The sequence below is a fragment of the Cupressus sempervirens genome, chromosome 11 (assembly GCF_028749045.1).
Source record: "Cupressus sempervirens isolate cs-2001-9-10 chromosome 11, ASM2874904v1, whole genome shotgun sequence".
In the NCBI taxonomy this organism is placed as follows: Eukaryota; Viridiplantae; Streptophyta; class Pinopsida; order Cupressales; family Cupressaceae; genus Cupressus; species Cupressus sempervirens.
Window position 1 is genome coordinate 96,236,915 of NC_143128.1, and position 18,212 is coordinate 96,255,126.

Genomic DNA, 18,212 nt, shown 5'->3' on the forward strand with positions numbered 1-18,212 from the left:
ATTGGTCTATTCAAAATTAGTCTATTCAAAATCAGTCTATGCTAAGAGATAAAAAGAAGGGTTATAATTTGACCTTAAAATATGCAAGAGAAAATGGTTTTCTTCATTGAAAATTGTTATTCTCAAACTATGACTAAGATTTAGACTGCAAATTTGTGATCATTATAGAAAAACTCAAAAGTCCTAGATCTCTAGGTACAAGTCAACCAAAGGAAAGTCTACTGCTAGGTTTAGATAATTTTGAGCATATTTCTAGAGCACGAAAATAAGTTAAATCTTTTTTTTTTTGAAGCCTATAAACCATACTTTCCAAATCTATTTTTTTAATTTTGCATACTCCTGCACAAGACTTTTTTTTGGTTGGGAATGAGTGGGCTTGCCTTATGCAAACACTCTTTTAGGAAAAAAAATTTAGATCACCTAAAGAAGAAATACAAATGTAAATTCTCCTTTCTTAATTAAAACCGATCTTAATAACTTGATCTTGCAATACTTGACTGTCATAGATGTTGAATTTACAATAAAGGATGTAGGAAATTGCCACAAATGCAATAGATCTACAAAAATCAAATCATGGAGTCATTGATCTAAGTGTGAACCAAAGAATATTAGTGTCACAATTTAGATCTCCTCCCTTGATGGCTAAAAGAATGCACAACATCTTTAAAAAAAAATGCTTATAAATGATACTTCAATCTTGAAAACTGAAATGAAAAATGTCCTAGTTAACCAAATTGCAGAATTGAGGAAAATAATATACAAAATTATTTACGTAGAAAACCTTGATGAAAATATACAAGTAAAAAAACCCAATCCAATCTCTCAATTTTATTTCTCAAAAACATTAACAATTACATCACTGTTCAAAATGCACATGAATATTCATGATTTCGAGTTGTCAATAACAACTAAGTTAAAGAGTTTGAAATATAGACCACTTAAGTAAATTTAGTAGGCATGACTGATGAAGCTACATGTTAAAAAAATTCATAATTCCTATTTTTGACAAGTCATAAAAATCATTTACTATTTACATTAAATCAACTCATGTGAATTGTCTAATTATAGTAAGTCTCTAGAACATTTTTTCCTCTCATAGGACTCCTTTGATGTGTTCATCTCTAAAAATTACCTTAATGGAACACTACATGGACATATGAGTGTTGGTCTTAGATTGGTTTTGACAATTTTGTGTCAACACACTTAACCAATTTCTAAGTTGATGTCAAATGTAATATAGATGCCAAGCTATAGTATGTGTTAAGTCAAAAATTCAATAGGTGTTGAGAAAGTATCAAGTGTCGAGTGATAAGTGATGTCAAGTCACTATAGGTACTGAGCAAAGTATTGATGTTGAGTGAGATAGAATTCCTATATGTGCCAAGCATTAGCAAGTAGTAAGTGTCAAGTAACACAGAATCAGCATATGAGTATATGCCTTCACAAACTCAAATGTAAACTATTTTTGAGCTAACTCAGGATGAATCTTGAAGGATCTTGAAGATGAGATTGAATCTTTTACATTCCCTATGTAATAAGCATGTAGCCAATAAGAAAAATGGAGAAAGCATGCAACCAATAGGAAAAGCGAAAGAATTGAGTGAGAAAAGAAGAATGAATATTGATCATAGATTCATACCTAAACCTAAGTCTTTGAAAACCTTTGAAAGGAGGACGAAATCCCATAATTTGTGTGTCAGAGAGTATTGTATGGGAGAATACTAGAAAAGTTCATAAGGGTGTAAAGACTTAGAGAAAGAACAGTAGCATTGCAAAATTCAATTGGTTAGAATAGAGCATCAACACTTCGAGTAGAGACATATCAAATCAAGGAAGGATTAGAATCAAATTAAGTAGAACAAGGATTTGGAATCAGCAATTAAAGATTATAAGTCATCAGGTCATCAGATTCTAATACTTTCTAGACATTGTATTAGGAATGAAAATCCTATAATGATTGGTTGGTTTAATAACCATGTTGTAAGCCTTTCAACAAGGTGCTAAATCCTTTAACAGGGTAATATTCCAAGTGAGTGTTTGTAAATCCTTTAACCATATTGCTTTTAATAGAGTGATAAGCCTTTAATAGGGTAGGCCTTTCATAGGGCAGACCATTGGAAGTGGTCAAATTTTGTAACCTTAAATAGTTACATATTGCTGTAGTGATAATTTGTTGGTCTCATCCCCACCTCAATTTTACCTTCTCATTTTGGAGGGTTTTTGGGTGATCAAATCTTGTGTTATCTATTTTCATGCATGTCTTTATTTTTCATGTTAATTAGATATGTTAGATGCATGTGAATGATCTCAGTTTTTTTTTTTTTAAAAGGTTAAAGTTAGTTACTTCTGATTCACCCCCCCCCCCCACTCTTAGAAGTAAATCTTTTCATTTGTGAATTTCAACAATTAGTATCAGAGCCATGTTCTCACAAGGAGGATCCTTACAGCTTCAAGAAAAGATCTGGAAATGGAAGTCTACAAACTTGGGAAGATCATAGAAAACTAGGTGATTGATGTATAACTCACTCTACATATGTTGGAAGAAGCCAAAGAAGAACTAAGAAAATATTTAAAGAGAAGAAAAGAGATTGTCATAGCTAAGATTGATGTACAATACAAGGAGATTGACACCTCAAAATTGATTGCAAATGGAGATTCCAAAGAGTTTGATGCAGTAATAATAGTCCTAATGGAGAAGAATAGAGCTCAAATAGAAAAAATTAGAACTCTCAAGATTGAACAAGATTCATAAGCCATGATGCTTTGTGAAGTAATTGAATAGAAAAAAAGAGCCATTGAAGAAAAGGCTATACTAGATGAATCTTGAAGGATGAATCTTGAAGGATCTTGAAGATGAGATTGAATCTTTTACATTCCCTATGTAATAAGCATGTAGCCAATAAGAAAAATAGAGAAAGCATGCAACCAATAGGAAAAGCGAAAGAATTGAGTGAGAAAAGAAGAATGAATATTGATCATCGATTCATACCTAAACCTAAGTCTTCGAAAACCTTTGAAAGGAGGACGAAATCCCATAATTTGTGTGTGAGAGAGTATTGTATGGGAGAATACTAGAAAAGTTCATAAGGGTGTAAAGACTTAGAGAAAGAACAGTAGCATTGCAAAATTCAATTGGTTAGAATAGAGCATCAACACTTCGAGTAGAGACATATCAAATCAAGGAAGGATTAGAATCAAATTAAGTAGAACAAGGATTTGGAATCAGCAATTAAAGATTATAAGTCATCAGGTCATCAGATTCTAATACTTTCTAGACATTGTATTAGGAATGAAAATCCTATAATGATTGGTTGGTTTAATAACCATGTTGTAAGCCTTTCAACAAGGTGCTAAATCCTTTAACAGGGTAATATTCCAAGTGAGTGTTTGTAAATCCTTTAACCATATTGCTTTTAATAGAGTGATAAGCCTTTAATAGGGTAGGCCTTTCATAGGGAAGACCATTGGAAGTGGTCAAACTTTGTAACCTTAAATAGTTACATATTGCTGTAGTGATAATTTGTTGGTCTCATCCCCACCTCAATTTTACCTTCCCATTTTGGAGGGTTTTTGGGTGATCAAATCTTGTGTTATCTATTTTCATGCATGTCTTTATTTTTCATGTTAATTAGATATGTTAGATGCATGTGAATGATCTCAGCTTTTTTTTTTTAAAAGGTTAAAGTTAGTTACTTCTGATTCACCCCCCCCCCCCCCCCCCCCCCCCCCCCACTCTTAGAAGTAAATCTTTTCATTTGTAAATTTCAACAATTAGTATCAGAGCCATGTTCTCACAAGGAGGATCCTTACAGCTTCAAGAAAAGATCTGGAAATGGAAGTCTACAAACTTGGGAAGATCATAGAAAACTAGGTGATTGATGTATAACTCACTCTACATATGTTAGAAGAAGCCAAAGAAGAACTAAGAAAATCTTTAAAGAGAAGAAAAGAGATTGTCATAGCTAAGAATGATGTACAATACAAGGAGATTGACACCCCAAAATTGATTGCAAATGGAGATTCCAAAGAGTTTGATGTAGTAATAGTAGTCCTAATGGAGAAGAATAGAGCTCAAATAGAAAAAATTAGAACTCTCAAGATTGAACAAGATTCATAAGCCATGATGCTTTGTGAAGTAATTGAATAGAAAAAAAGAGCCATTGAAGAAAAGGCTATACTAGAAGATGACAAGAGAAACCTTGCCAATAGATTGGAAGAAAATCCAATTGAACTTGCAAGAATTTCAAACATGCAGCTAGAAACCCTAAGTCAGATGATGAATGCACATCATGAACTGAATGTTAAGAATATTGAGATCTCCACACTGAAGATGTAAAATGAAAAATTGCAAAATGACCTAAAAAGAGAGAAGGAGATTGCAAAGAGCTTCAACAAACCAAATGAGGCCATCAAGTACTTTGAACAACTACTAAAATCACCAAGAGCTAGCAATGATACTTTAGGACTAGGATACACCAGCAGTGAAAAAGGAGAGTCGTCCAAGACTACAGAAGAAATAAGTAACAAAGGTAAGAACACTAAACCTACTTTTCATTTTTGTGGTAAAAATGGACATGCCTCTAATGTGTGTAGGAGCAAGAACACCCATTAGCATGAAAAACATAAGAATATGGGTCACTATCAAAAGTGCAACAAGAAAGGACATCAAGCACATGACTATAGGACTAGGACTATCAGAACACCAAGATTTTAAGGTCACTGATACAATTTCAAGAAGTATGACATAGAGCTTTTGAGTGTAGATCAAAGCCTATGTGGACACCTAATCAGCTAGCAAGGGAAAATAATCATGGACATCACTACAATTGTCACTACAACACTAGGTATAGTTGCCATTACTATCAGGAATATGGACACATCCCTAAAAATTATATAAGAACACATTTAAGTGGAAACTATAGTAGATGGTTGAGCCAGACTATATGCTTTAGTTGTTTGAAGACTGGATATATCAGCAAAAATTGCCCAACAAGGTCAAAGGCACCCAACTTAGAGTTCAACAAAGGAAAAGTGAAGGTAGATGTTGAGCACATCAAAGGGGAAATGAATAAGACATTGAAAAAGAAATATGGAAGCAACACATCAAATGAAGGGATCACTTCACCTAAAAGGTCAAGTGGTCACACTTCATCTAACTAAGAAAAAGAATGTATGTGGGATTGATATACAAAGCTTTATCATACATCAGTTCCAAGACAAGCAAGTGTTGAAAAGGAGAAATCAACATGAATGGAGATGCAATGCTAAAAATTTCAAAATTTCACAAGTGTTGCCAAGTTGATGTCGAGTAAAATTCTAGTACAAGCTGAGTTGATTGCCAAAGTTAGTAGAAGCCAAATGATTAGTTGCAATCGAGTTGGTAGTAGAAGTTGAATGAAGAGAAATTTTAGTTGAAGCTGAGTAAGGGTAACTTTAGTGGATGCTGAGTGGTGGAAACACAATGGAAGCTGAGTAATGTAGAAATTCTTAAGAAGCTGAGTGGGTAGTTGTAAATGCACTAAGCATTAAATGCTATGAAAATAGGGTATATTATCACATTTTAAACCATTTTTCTTCATCGTGAATAAAGAGAAAAGATGAAGAAGAGTGGAGAATGATTTCAAAATAGAGAATCCAACATTTGAGCTAATTTTAATAATGATTTAGCTTAGTTTCATCGATTCCAAGGTATTTATACTAGTGTTGAGCTATGTAGTTTCACATTTTCTTCGTCTTTAAACCCTAGATCACACAAATGGCCTCCAGTTCTAGGAAATCATAGGAGAAGGAACTGTTTGAGGTCCAACTTGTGTTGAATGAAGTTAAACAACCTAATTTCTTGCCAATCCTTGAAGTGGCATACAAAAACAACCCAGCCGGAGCCCTGTCTGTTATTCCTCCTAAGGTAGTTATGGTCCAAGATGTTAGGAGGTGTTACAACTATAAGATTGGAGCCATTGGAGACATGGAAATAATAGAAGAATATGATAGGTTGTGTGAAAATGGAATTTTGAAAGAAGAATACCAAATTGTTGAAAGGAAGGGTTTGACTCAAGCCTTAGAATTCTCCACTATCTTTAAAACTAAATGGATTAGAATTCTGCATAGCAAGATTCATGATGGAATTTTATGGTTGGAAGATAGTCCAATCAAGATATCAAAGAGGGTCATTCATAAAGTAATAGGGTATCCAACCCTAGATCAACCCAAGACCCTCAGAAGTGATTCTAGGGAAGCAATTGAGAAGAACATAGGTGCCAAATGGAACAAGAGAGGAATGACTATAGATACTATCCAAGACCATATTGTTGACTTTGCTATTAGAGTCATTTCTCACAAGTTTTATCAATCTAGAAGACTTAATAGTGTACCTTGCATTGCATTGGATGTTGGCAACAAACTAGTAAAAAAGGATCATACTTATGATCTTGCAGAATTGCAATTACAACAAATAAATGTGAACTTAGGAGCAACAAGGAGAACCGAGGGAGCATAATGCAAATTTGGTGCAATTTTGATTTGTATATTTTTCTATGTACAAAATGAATTTCCATCCTTTGGTAAAGTTAGCTGGAAAACCAATAGGTCTATAGTAGCTCAAGTAAATGAATACATTGAACAAATGGGAGCTAATTTTGAAACTCTTATGACAAGTTATTTTGAGAATTTCAAGAAGTCCATGAAATAGAGATTGAGGATACCTATTTCACTAGTAGAAAAACATGTAAATGATGTATATTTTCTTGTAGATATTGATTATACTTACATACAAGTAGTCAAACCAAGGGTTAGATGGCTAAGACCTCTTGGATATGAGATAAGTATAGATGAGACATCTACAGCTATAAATGCATTATTAGAAGAAGAAGTGGATAAGAGTGCACCACATTTTGATACTTTTGATGTGGTAAGATCAAAGATGGACATAGAGTTAAAGACAACTTCCACATTGAAGAAAAAGGACAAACTGTTAAAGAAGCTAAAAGCTAAATTTGGAGAAGGGGTAGATGAGGCAAAAGAAGAAGATGAAGAAGATGGACAAGGACAGGAGCCATTAGCACTAACCCAAGGCATGGGTGAGGATGCAGAGGAAGAAGAAGGTTTTGAGCAAGAATCACCCAAGGCCAAACCTAAGAAAAGAAAGGCACAAAAATAGCCTACTGCACAACCCAAAGGGAAGAAGAAAGTAGCTAAGCCAAGCCTAGCCAAGCCTACTACAAGGGCAGACACCAAGGCAACAACAAAAGTGGCTAAGGAATAGGAGAAGAAAAAAGCCACAAAGCAAGGAGGACCTATAGAAAAGAAAAGAATAAAGTATGTTGCACCCCAAAGTCAGATGAAGAGAAGACATAATCTAACAATGAACAATTCAGAGTGGTAAGGCATTCCACCAAATCTAACTTGGAAAATATTTTTGATAACATAAGGGATAATGCAGATCTATCAAGATTAAAAGATATTGATTTTAATAAGTTGAGTAGAGAAGAGCATAACATAGTGGAAGAGTCTATCTACACAATGATGGCCAAGTTCAAGACTACTCCACTTGAACTTGACAATTCTATGCATAAGGAGCTAAGCTCCATTTTTGAAAATAAATGGCATTATTGCCTAAACATGGAGAAGGAAATAAGGGAGTCAACATTGGCTCATGTAATGCCAAACCTTACAAAAGGTCAAATAAGTAAGGCTAGTAAGAAACATGGGAGAAACTTTTCTCCCAAATACAAAGCCTTCAACATTCTACAGAATAGAATTGAGGATGTTGTAAAGAAGTCCACACAAATGTGGAAATTGATTTATGGGTTAACAATAGTTAAGGAAGGCCAAGAAGATCCCTTTGAGGGAAGGAATAGTAGTGAAGAGGAAAAGGAAAATGAGAAGGAGGAAGAAGGAGAAAAAGAGAAGGAAGAGGTAACAGTGGAGAGGGAGACACATCAAGGTGATGAGGCAACAACTAAGGAGCAACACCAAGAACAGAGTGTCCAAGACACACAATTGCCAAGACCCAATCTTCCACATACAACACCTACATCTATAGAAACTATAATTGTAAAAGATGTTCCTGACACCTTAGGTCAAAACATTAATCCATTGACTAAAGAGGATCTTTAAAAGATCCTTCACCAAACAACTTTGCAATCACAGTTGTGTACAAATCCTATTTTGGTGAGTGTAGAAGAGTTATAGAAGGCTATAGCTGAAATAACTAAGGAGAAGGTGAACACACAAAAACCACCTTCACAACCTTCTAGCTACAAGCGATCAACCAAAAGAGTAAGTAGCACAAGGCACAACTGCTAAGGTTGATTCCATAGTAACAATAACTTCAATTGCTGAGGAGTTAGCAAAGGAGAAGATAGGAAAAAAGCATCCTATAGTACAAAGCCAAGGTGGACCTCCTTAAATCATTGTAATTGATCAAGGTAGAAGTGAAGAAGATACGGAAGAGGATAAAACCCCCAAGGAAAGAGAGCAAGAGGCAATATAGACATTGGTTAACTTTCCTACTATAGAGACTCCTACCAAGCAGCCGAGCACTAATGTGGTACCACTACAAATTTTAGTACCAGGCTCAAGCTCCACCAAGATAGCAAGTGTACTTCACTATGGAGACTCTACACTTGATGAAGAGATAGTCATACCAAGTTATGACTACAAGACAACAAACCTAGCATAGATCAATGAAGTGCAAAAGCCACTGAAAAGGAAAAAGAAGTAGGAGATACTTAGAAATGAGTATAGATAGAGGCAAGAATTGATAGAAATAAAAGAAATCTTTCTTGATGTATTTAGCTTGCCAATACTTGATGAAACAAAGCCCATCATGGAGAAACTGTCCAACATAGTGGACTAGGTAAAAAATGAAGACCTTGATACCAATGTTAAATAATTGGAATGGTTTGAGAACAAGTTTCAAATGAAAGTTAATGAAAAGATATCTGGTGAGATAGCACTATCACAAGTGGAACTAGCTAAGAAGGTAGAGAAAGTAAAAATAGTACTTGAGAACATATTCTCATTGTACTCCAAACTGTGTGACTCTTTGTATTTTACATAAGAAACTAGCTAGAGAATATTGAGCTTGGAGAGGAACCTTAAGATATCAAGCACACAGCTACCTAAGGATCCAACTCAAAGTGAGAAGCATTTTGCCACAACACTTCACACTTAGAAGGAATTGGTTGTATTATCAACAGAAGAGGTTAATATTAAGGCTGAATTAATAAGATTCAATCTACAATAACCCCACATTTGGAAGTATTGCATAAAGAAGTGGCCTATGTAGAGAATTTTTTAAATAAAGATCTTAATCTTTCTATATTAGAAGGCCTAGTACATCTTGCAATAGAGACAACCATCCAACTGAAAGCACTGGACATTGCCTTAGACAATTGGGATGCTACTCTAAAGATGATAATGGAGGTAAATAAAACATTTTTGGCTAAATATTCCATTCATTCTTAGGAACCTTTGAGATAAGTGTCAAAAAGGGGCAGATAGTACATTATATAGACAAAGGGGGAGATATAATAAAGATAGGAGATAATAAGAATTGATGTGTAGATAAAGGAAGATATGATTGGGAGAGATAGTAAATGAGATACCCAAAGGAGAAAGGGAGATTTATGAGTTTTGAGGAGAAATAAGGAGGCATAACTATAAAAATTGCAAGGGGATGTTTAAAAAGGGGAGCAAAAATAAAGGCAGAGTACAAATGGAGTAGATACAAAGTAGACAGAAATAGAGGCAAAAGGAATGATAAGGAAGATAATGGAAATAGCATGGGACAAATCTAGCATAAGGAAAAAAATTTTGGATACAGAAATGGCATGTCAACTAATGGGGAGTTACAAATTTTTAGGGTATATATAGTCTTCTACAAAATTTTGAACAATTTTTTGAAGTTTTGTACATATGCCGAATAGGATGTGTTATAATCATAAAGTTTAGATTCATAATACTTAGTTAAGTGTTTTTGCCACTCATGTCAAAGGGGGCGATCATTGGTCTTAGATTGGTTTTGACAATTGAGTGTCAACACACTTAACCAATTTCTAAGTTAATGCCAAATATAATATAGATGTTGAGCTATAGTATGTGTTGAGTGAGAAATTCAATAGGTGTCAAGAAAGTATCAAGTCCTGAGTGATAAGTGATGCTGAGTCACTATAGGTATTGAGAAAATTATTGATTCCAAGTGAGACAGAGTTACTATAGATGTCGAGTAAGATAGAATTCCTATATGTTCCAAGCATCAGCAATTAGTAAGTGTTGAGTAACACAGAATTAACATATGAGTTTGTTCCTTCACAAACTTAGATGTAAACCATTTTTGAGCCAACTTAGAATGAATATCAAAGGATCTTGAAGATAAGATTGAATCTTTTACATTCACTATGTAGTTAGCATGCAACCAATAAGAAAAATGGAGAAAGCATGCAATTAATAGGAAAAGTGAAAGAATTGAGTGGAAAAGAAGAATGAATATTGATCATAGATTCATACCTAACCCTAAGTCTTTGAAAATCTTTAAAAGGAGGAAAAAACCCCATAAATCATGTGTGTGAGAGTATTTTATGGGAGAATACTAGAAAAGTTTAGAAGGGTGTAAAGACTTAGAGAAGGAAGTGCAGCCTTGTAGAATTTAGTTGGTTAGAATAGAGCATCAGCACTTCGAGCAAAGACATATCAGATCAAGGAAGGATTAGAACCAGATTGAGTAGAACAAGGATCTAGAATCAACAATTAAAGATTGTAAGTCATCAGGTCATCAGATTCTAATACTTTCTAACCATTGTATTAGGAATGAAAATCCTATGATGATATGTTGGTTTAACAGCCATGTTGTAAGCCTTTCAACAAGGTGCTAAATCCTTTAATATGGTAACATTCCAAGTGAGTGTTTGTAAATCCTTTAACTAGGTCAATTTTAACAGAGTGATAACCCTTTAACAGGGTAGGCCTTTCATAGGGTATACAATTGGAAGTGGTCAAACTTTGTAACCTTAAATAGTTACACATTGCTGCAATTTTAATTTGTGGGTGTCATCCCCACCCCAGTTTTACCTTCTTATTTTGGAGGGTGTCTAGCTGATCAAATCTTGTGTTATCTATTTTCATGCATGTCCTTATTTTTAATGTTATGTAGATATATTAGATGCATGTGAATGATCTTAGCTAAAAAAATTTTAAAGGTTAAACTTAATTACTTATGATTCACCTGCCCTCTCAACAGTAAATCTTGCCATTTGTAAATTTCAACAATGTGATGACTCAACCCCTTTTAAAGACTCAAACACAATTGGATGATTAAATTGATGACCTCACATTCCAATAAAAACACCTTGAATGCATGAAGTATTTTGGGAAATCTTCTAGTTTCAATGTTTAGATTTTCTTCTTTATGTCCTTAGATTTCTAGTAGATGTGCAAATAAGGTTCTTGGGATTCCTTTTATACTATTTTTAAGTAATCAAAATAAAGATAGGAGATGGGTTCACCTAATTTTCAAATTTATGTCCCCAAGAGAAAACCCATCCTAGGACCAAAAATATCTTGGGTATATGTTGAGTTTGTCAAAATGTACTAGTATAAGTTGATTGGGTTGACCTACACCTTTATATGTTCACTAGGTCAACCTATACAAGGGTTATCTTGAGAACTGTTAAACCCAAGGTCTTAGAAATTGCACCGATGAAACTAGAAAATATGAATTAAATGGGAGAGAAAATTTATTCAAAAAAAATCTATCCAAGATCCATAAAATCACTAAAGATATGAGTTAGAAGGTCTTAAATGAAGCGTTGTTCCATTTTAAGATGCTAAATTTATCCCCTACTTTAGTCTTTATTGTATTGATAGTAGTAATAAGAGAGATGTTACTAAAAAAGGAAAAAGGGAGGAAAAAAAAAAAAGGTGTACTAAACTTGCTCAATAAAGTTTTTTGTTCCTTATTCTGAACTACATGAAAAGGAACATTCTAAAAATGATGGAATTGAATGGTCTACCAAGTGTCTATGTCATGTTTGCGAACCAATCAAAGATGAATTAAGTGGTTTAGCAAGTTTGTGTGGCATTCCAACTAATCCATAAAAAAGACTTATCCTCAAGGGAACTACATGTCCCAAAAGGTAAATAAAAAATGACCCAAGCATATTTCCTTGGATTATAAAAAAGATTAGTCTTCCTAAACTGTCAATAATCAAAAGATTGATAAAAAAACAAGGGTTGCACCTTTGAAACTATTAGTAATCCAAAAAGGGGCACAAAAAGAAGTATAAGGATCAAATCCAAAAAAATGTTCATATTGCAATAGAGGGATTCAAGAAGAGCTACCTAGATTATGCCTTTGAACTATTAATAGTTTTACATAGGAATCTAAGAAGCAAAAAAATATTCAACCATGAAAGTACATGAGCAAGTGAGTAGATTGTATATCCCCACATCAATGTGATTTGAAATGCCTCATCGAGAGAAATAAATTTAATGGAAGGCTACATACATCTGCTAGAAATATTTCCACTATGAAATTCCACTAAGAGAGAATACTTCAAGGAAAATAGTACATGACAAAAAAAGAGAGCACAAAAGGGGTATACAAACACTAGGATTAGTATGATTATATGATAATATGTAATATTATATCAAATATTAAATGCCACCATTCTGCAACAGAAATACAACTACAACACAATGGGAAAAATTGGAACAGATAGAAACAATAGTCAATTTGGGTTGCCAACATGGAGATGAAAAGAAAATTAGTTCTACCATGTCACAAGCATCCAAGAAGACTACACAAGATCACATGTGCAAATAGTATCACATATACAATAACTTCTAATAACATATAAAAGAATAGAGATAAATAGAATAATGTGTACATTGTATTTGATTACTTTATCACCTTGCACAAATAAAGAAACACAATTATTCTAAAGCAATATATATATATATATATATATATATATATATAAGAACATAACAAGGAGAAAAAAGAACACAACAAGAAAACACACAAAGACTAAAATGATAGAGATGTCCACTTTAAGCATGTCACCGACCCCACACCTTGTATGAAAAAAGAATGTTTTATAAACACAATGAACCACTATATCAATGCTATAATTAACAATGAACTACTCTAACTGTACCAAGATACATATATGTACTCTTGCTAAAAGCATGCCATGGCCAACAACAAGTGCATTAATTAGACCACCAGGGCAATTTAAGCTCAACTCTATAGAAGCCAAAATATTCCAAGTCTGTAGCCACATTTTTTCTAGGTATAGTGAATGCTACATGAATAAAGATTGTACATTTCCTAATAAATTGAATGCCATTAATCCAAAGAAAAGGTTAAACTAATTGAAGATGGGGGAGAATGACTAAAAGAAATAATAGAAATAGAAAAGAGAGATAGAGATGTAAAGAGATTGATAGAGAAATAAATAGATAGGGTAACATAGGAAGAGAGAGTATATTTATATAAATGAACATATAGTAGATAATTTCCAGTAGGCCATGGTCTATCATCAAGACAGAGCAATTTCCATGATGATGATATTGGATCAAACCCAATTGAGCATGCCTCCTACAATAAAGGAATAGTAACATTATGTGAGCAACAAGATGCCAAATCCAGGTTATTTTGATAGAATAAACCCTAGTGATAGCTCAAACACTACAAAATTGATTAGAAGCTTGCAAGTAGACTCGGTTGATGGGGATCAAGGTGTCTTCTACACATCAATGAGATTATATTTATAAGTAAGATAGAACAAAGTAATATAAGTATTATGGTAATCTTTTATTAATGTTCTATTTTTCAATAGGATAAAATTTGATGGAATGAATATAATTACATGTTGTTTTCTTAATCTTACTTGTTATATTATCTTGATTTGATTTATAGTTGCCCTTTTTTTCTAAAATTGGCTGCAATTTGATAAAAAGTCTTATATTCGAAAGCATGATTGATGGATTGAGCTTAATTTATTAGAGAAAGTTAGTAAATATTATTTAGTGTTTTGGTCTTGGTAATGAGTTAGGGTTTCAATTTATTAGGTTGCTAGAGTCACAGGGCTATGGCTAAAGTCCTATGAGCTATGGTAGAGAGCCTTTCAAATAGGAAAAGGAAGAATATAAGGGGCTTCATTTTTATTGAGAAGTTTTTCTTTTGTTTTAAATCCTTTAAAACTCCATCCATTTATTTTTCAAAAAATATATTATTGTTTCTTTAATATTTCAAATTATTTGACAAATATATTTAACTTAAAAAATCTACTCAATTTTGAAAATGATGTGTGTAATATAATTAAGAATTTATTTCTCATTATTTTTAAAATTAAATATGATAATAATTTATACATATAAACTAATATAACTTGATTTTTTAAAGATAAGCAAATTTGTGAAATGGTGAATGGAAGATACTTATACCATAGTGTGAAGTCTAATTAAGATTGCTCTACTTCCTTTAGGGAAAAAATCCCCATTCGTGTGTTTTTATAATTTACTTATAATTAATATAAAATTTATATTTTTTAAAAATAAAAATGAAAGTTTGAATCACAACAATTTTTTAACCTCTCCAAACTCCCATCATTATGTCCAAGATAATTAAAACATAAAGCAACAAAAAATGTACAAAGTGAGTTGTTTTGAAGTGAAGGTTGGATGTTTTATACCAAACACAAAGGTTTAATCCATTCAGTTGTAAAAGAAACATGAAATCAATATATTTTTAAAATATTAATATTTTTTCTTTTAGTTCATTTATTAATTCTTTGACTACAATACTAAACCATCACACTATCCAATTATCTATAATAAAATTAAAATATTTTACACTATTTAAGAAATAAATAAGAAAAATATTTCAAATAAATTTTAATAATTGAAAACATTCTTTTAATAATAAATGTAATGAGAAAGCTTAGTTTTTTCAAAATTTATAGAAGAAATATGTTTACTAGGGGAGTGGAACAAGGGAGAGAAAAAATGCAAAGGGAAGAGGACATGGGAGATAAGAAAATACAATTATAAAGATATGTGAGGTATTTAAATGTAGAATTAATGTCAAACTTTATAATTAATTATTTGATTAATTTATAATTCAAATAAATTAAACTTGAGACATAGTTTCATCCCAATAATGAGGTGATGAACAAATTGAAAAAATACAATATTAATATACTATGAAACTTTAGAATATTAAAGTCAAAAATATTAAAAGATAACATATAAAAGGAGTTGATTGCTCATAAAATTATTTATAATCAATATAAGTGGTTTAAATACTATACCAAAAATTGACTATACTAATATTATTCCTCCTTTGTTTTTCCCATATGATCATGCCCATATAGTCTTTGATGTTCTTTAACAATCAAAATAAGAGTTTGTCCCATGATGCGGGTCCATGCTTCAATATGAAGAAACAATTTTGAAGGAAACATGTGATGATCAAGTGTTGAGAGCCCATGAAGATAGATATGACGACGTAGTTGTTGACGTGGATAATATGCAAAATGATGTTTCTCATTTTGCAACTTTTCTCAAGGCGTCACTTTCTCAATGGACATGCCAGGTCAGTCCTCCTCAGGCAACCATTACAAAATTATAGGCATACATAGCCTCCTTATAGAGTTCAACAAAAGATACATTCACTATAACACAACCATAAAAAAGAGAAGCAACAATAATAAATACTTATGGTAATACCTATGTCATACTCTAGTACACCTTCTCAAAATGGGAAACAAGAGCAAGTTTGTAATTAAAACGTCCATTACAAGAAATATGAAGTAAGACATATTTGAGGAAGAGAGAAACCTCACAACCTAAATGGATTGTATGCAAAATAGGAACAAAACATATAACTTTTCTCAAAATTGATGAAATGAATCACACTGGAACTTCCAATAAAATCAATCACAATCATGAAGAGTAGAAGAAATTGGCACTTATTGGTGTGGGAATGCAACTGGGGGGACAAAGTAGACTTGGTAAAAATGCATTTCTTATAGTGGAACTAGGGAGAAGTGGTGGGGGGAATATGGATTGGGACATATATATAAGGTCACTTCCATCGTTGTAGCATCAATCTTGTTTTTATACATGTGTGAATATTGTCAAATGCTACCACATTTATTTACTTGATGCCTTTTAACTTGTGTTTCTCCATGTGGCCACTTTTACTGTTCTCTTTGGGATGCATATCTCATTTTATTTGACATGAATTAGGGTTGAGGATATGACAATTAAAAACATTCTCTCTTCATTGTTTTATTTTGTGAAATAAATCCAACCAATACATAATAAGACCATCAATCACTCAAAAATTATCACATTTGATTTCTTTTCCCAACAACCACGTTAACCTTAATATGGTAGCATTACATCCATAAGTAAAAACCTTACAAATTGCTTAGCTATTTTAATTTGATTATGTTTGAAAATGCATAACCCTAGTTAATCTTGTGATTATATGATTTATTAAATTAGATATCGGTAAGACATTTGTTACAAAATGTAATCAATAAATACCCAACAATATTAATAGAGCAAAAAAACATGTATATCATGCCCTTCTCGATGTGTTAATGGATCATGTCATTATTAGTTGAGCTGAAGTGGAGAGATCTCTATAGAATAATTTATTTTAAAGCTATAGAACCAAAAATATAGTTAAGGATTATAGACATTGTAACTACTCCAACAATAGATATAGTAATGTTATGAGTGAAACTAGCAAAAGTATTATGAAGTCCAATCAAGAAATTTAAAATATTTTTATACAAAAAATTGAAGAATAATCAAATTATCTATCTCCTAGTTATCTATAACTAATTATAAATATAATGGGAGAAAATAATATACAAATATACTTTTCAATCACAAAGAACTTCATCATTTTAAGAAATAAAATTTTGAAGTGCAAAAAAAATACTATTAAACTAATATCATCATTTGAATATATCTTGGTTAATATTTATGTTAGTGTAGTTTTATAGGAATTCTTAGCTCAATGCTAAATGGTGATTCAATTCCCTTATATGATTCAAAAACTTGTGTAATCTTTTTATTTGATCTAAGCTAAAAAAAAATTACTTTCTTTTTAATTTTTCTCCTAAATATGAGTTTAAATCCATTTTCTTCCCTAAATTTAGATTTATTTGTATGATTTAATTTTTTGTTTGAGATAAAAAGACTTTAATAATGTCCATTATTTCTTGATATCAATCACTAAAGCTTGATTGATATCTTATAGGAGATTAGTCACATTCTTTAATCGCACCAATTGTACTCTTAATGTTAAGAGTTCTCGTACATAAAAATAGACCACAATATTTTTCACTTCAATTGGTTTAGATCATCAATGAAAATGAGCAGTCAAATTATATTATCACAAATATGATACCATTTTAGTTCAATATTTTGAAGTGTATAAGTTTTAATGCAATTCTCGTTGTTGTATTAGGATTGGTCTTTTTCTTTACAAAAGTGTTCTTTAAATACCTTGGCCTAATTTGGCACAAAATGTAAATAATGTCTTTCCATTAAGGTCATCTCACTAATTTAGCAAAAACAAAGTTGATTAAGCTCAAAATACATGAAAAAAGAAAAGAAAAAATGCATAAGAAGAGAAAATATTGAATACATAAATCTTAACTAAGCACAATGTGAAAGAAGAAAGCACGAATAAATTTAAAACATAATATGATGAATATTGTGGTTGTGGTGAAGAAAGTAAAATTAATAAAAGTAAGAGATAAAAAGACTCAAGTTTTGCTTTATATCAAATAAACATTACAAGGGGTATTGATCGAGCATAAGGTTGTTGATGCATATAACAATAAAGATTGGTGACTAGGCTTACAAAATGATATAAACTCCTTCTCGTGATCATGGCATATCACATCCAATTAGAAAATATGGAAAATTGAGAAAAAGGAGTAGTAGAAAGGACTGAGAAGTAGATAGTTATAGTTATTGGTGAAGAACAAAGCATGAGATAGAGAAGTAGTGAGAGAATGATGTTAGGAGTAAGTGTTTAAGAGAGGGAGAAAGTGAGGAAAAGAAGGTAGTTCTGGATATTGGGGAAGAACAAAGCATAAGATAGAGAGAGATATTAAACCCTAATTCCTATGCTATTTAAATCATTAGTAAAAATTGACAAATAGGGACCAAACTTTCCACAT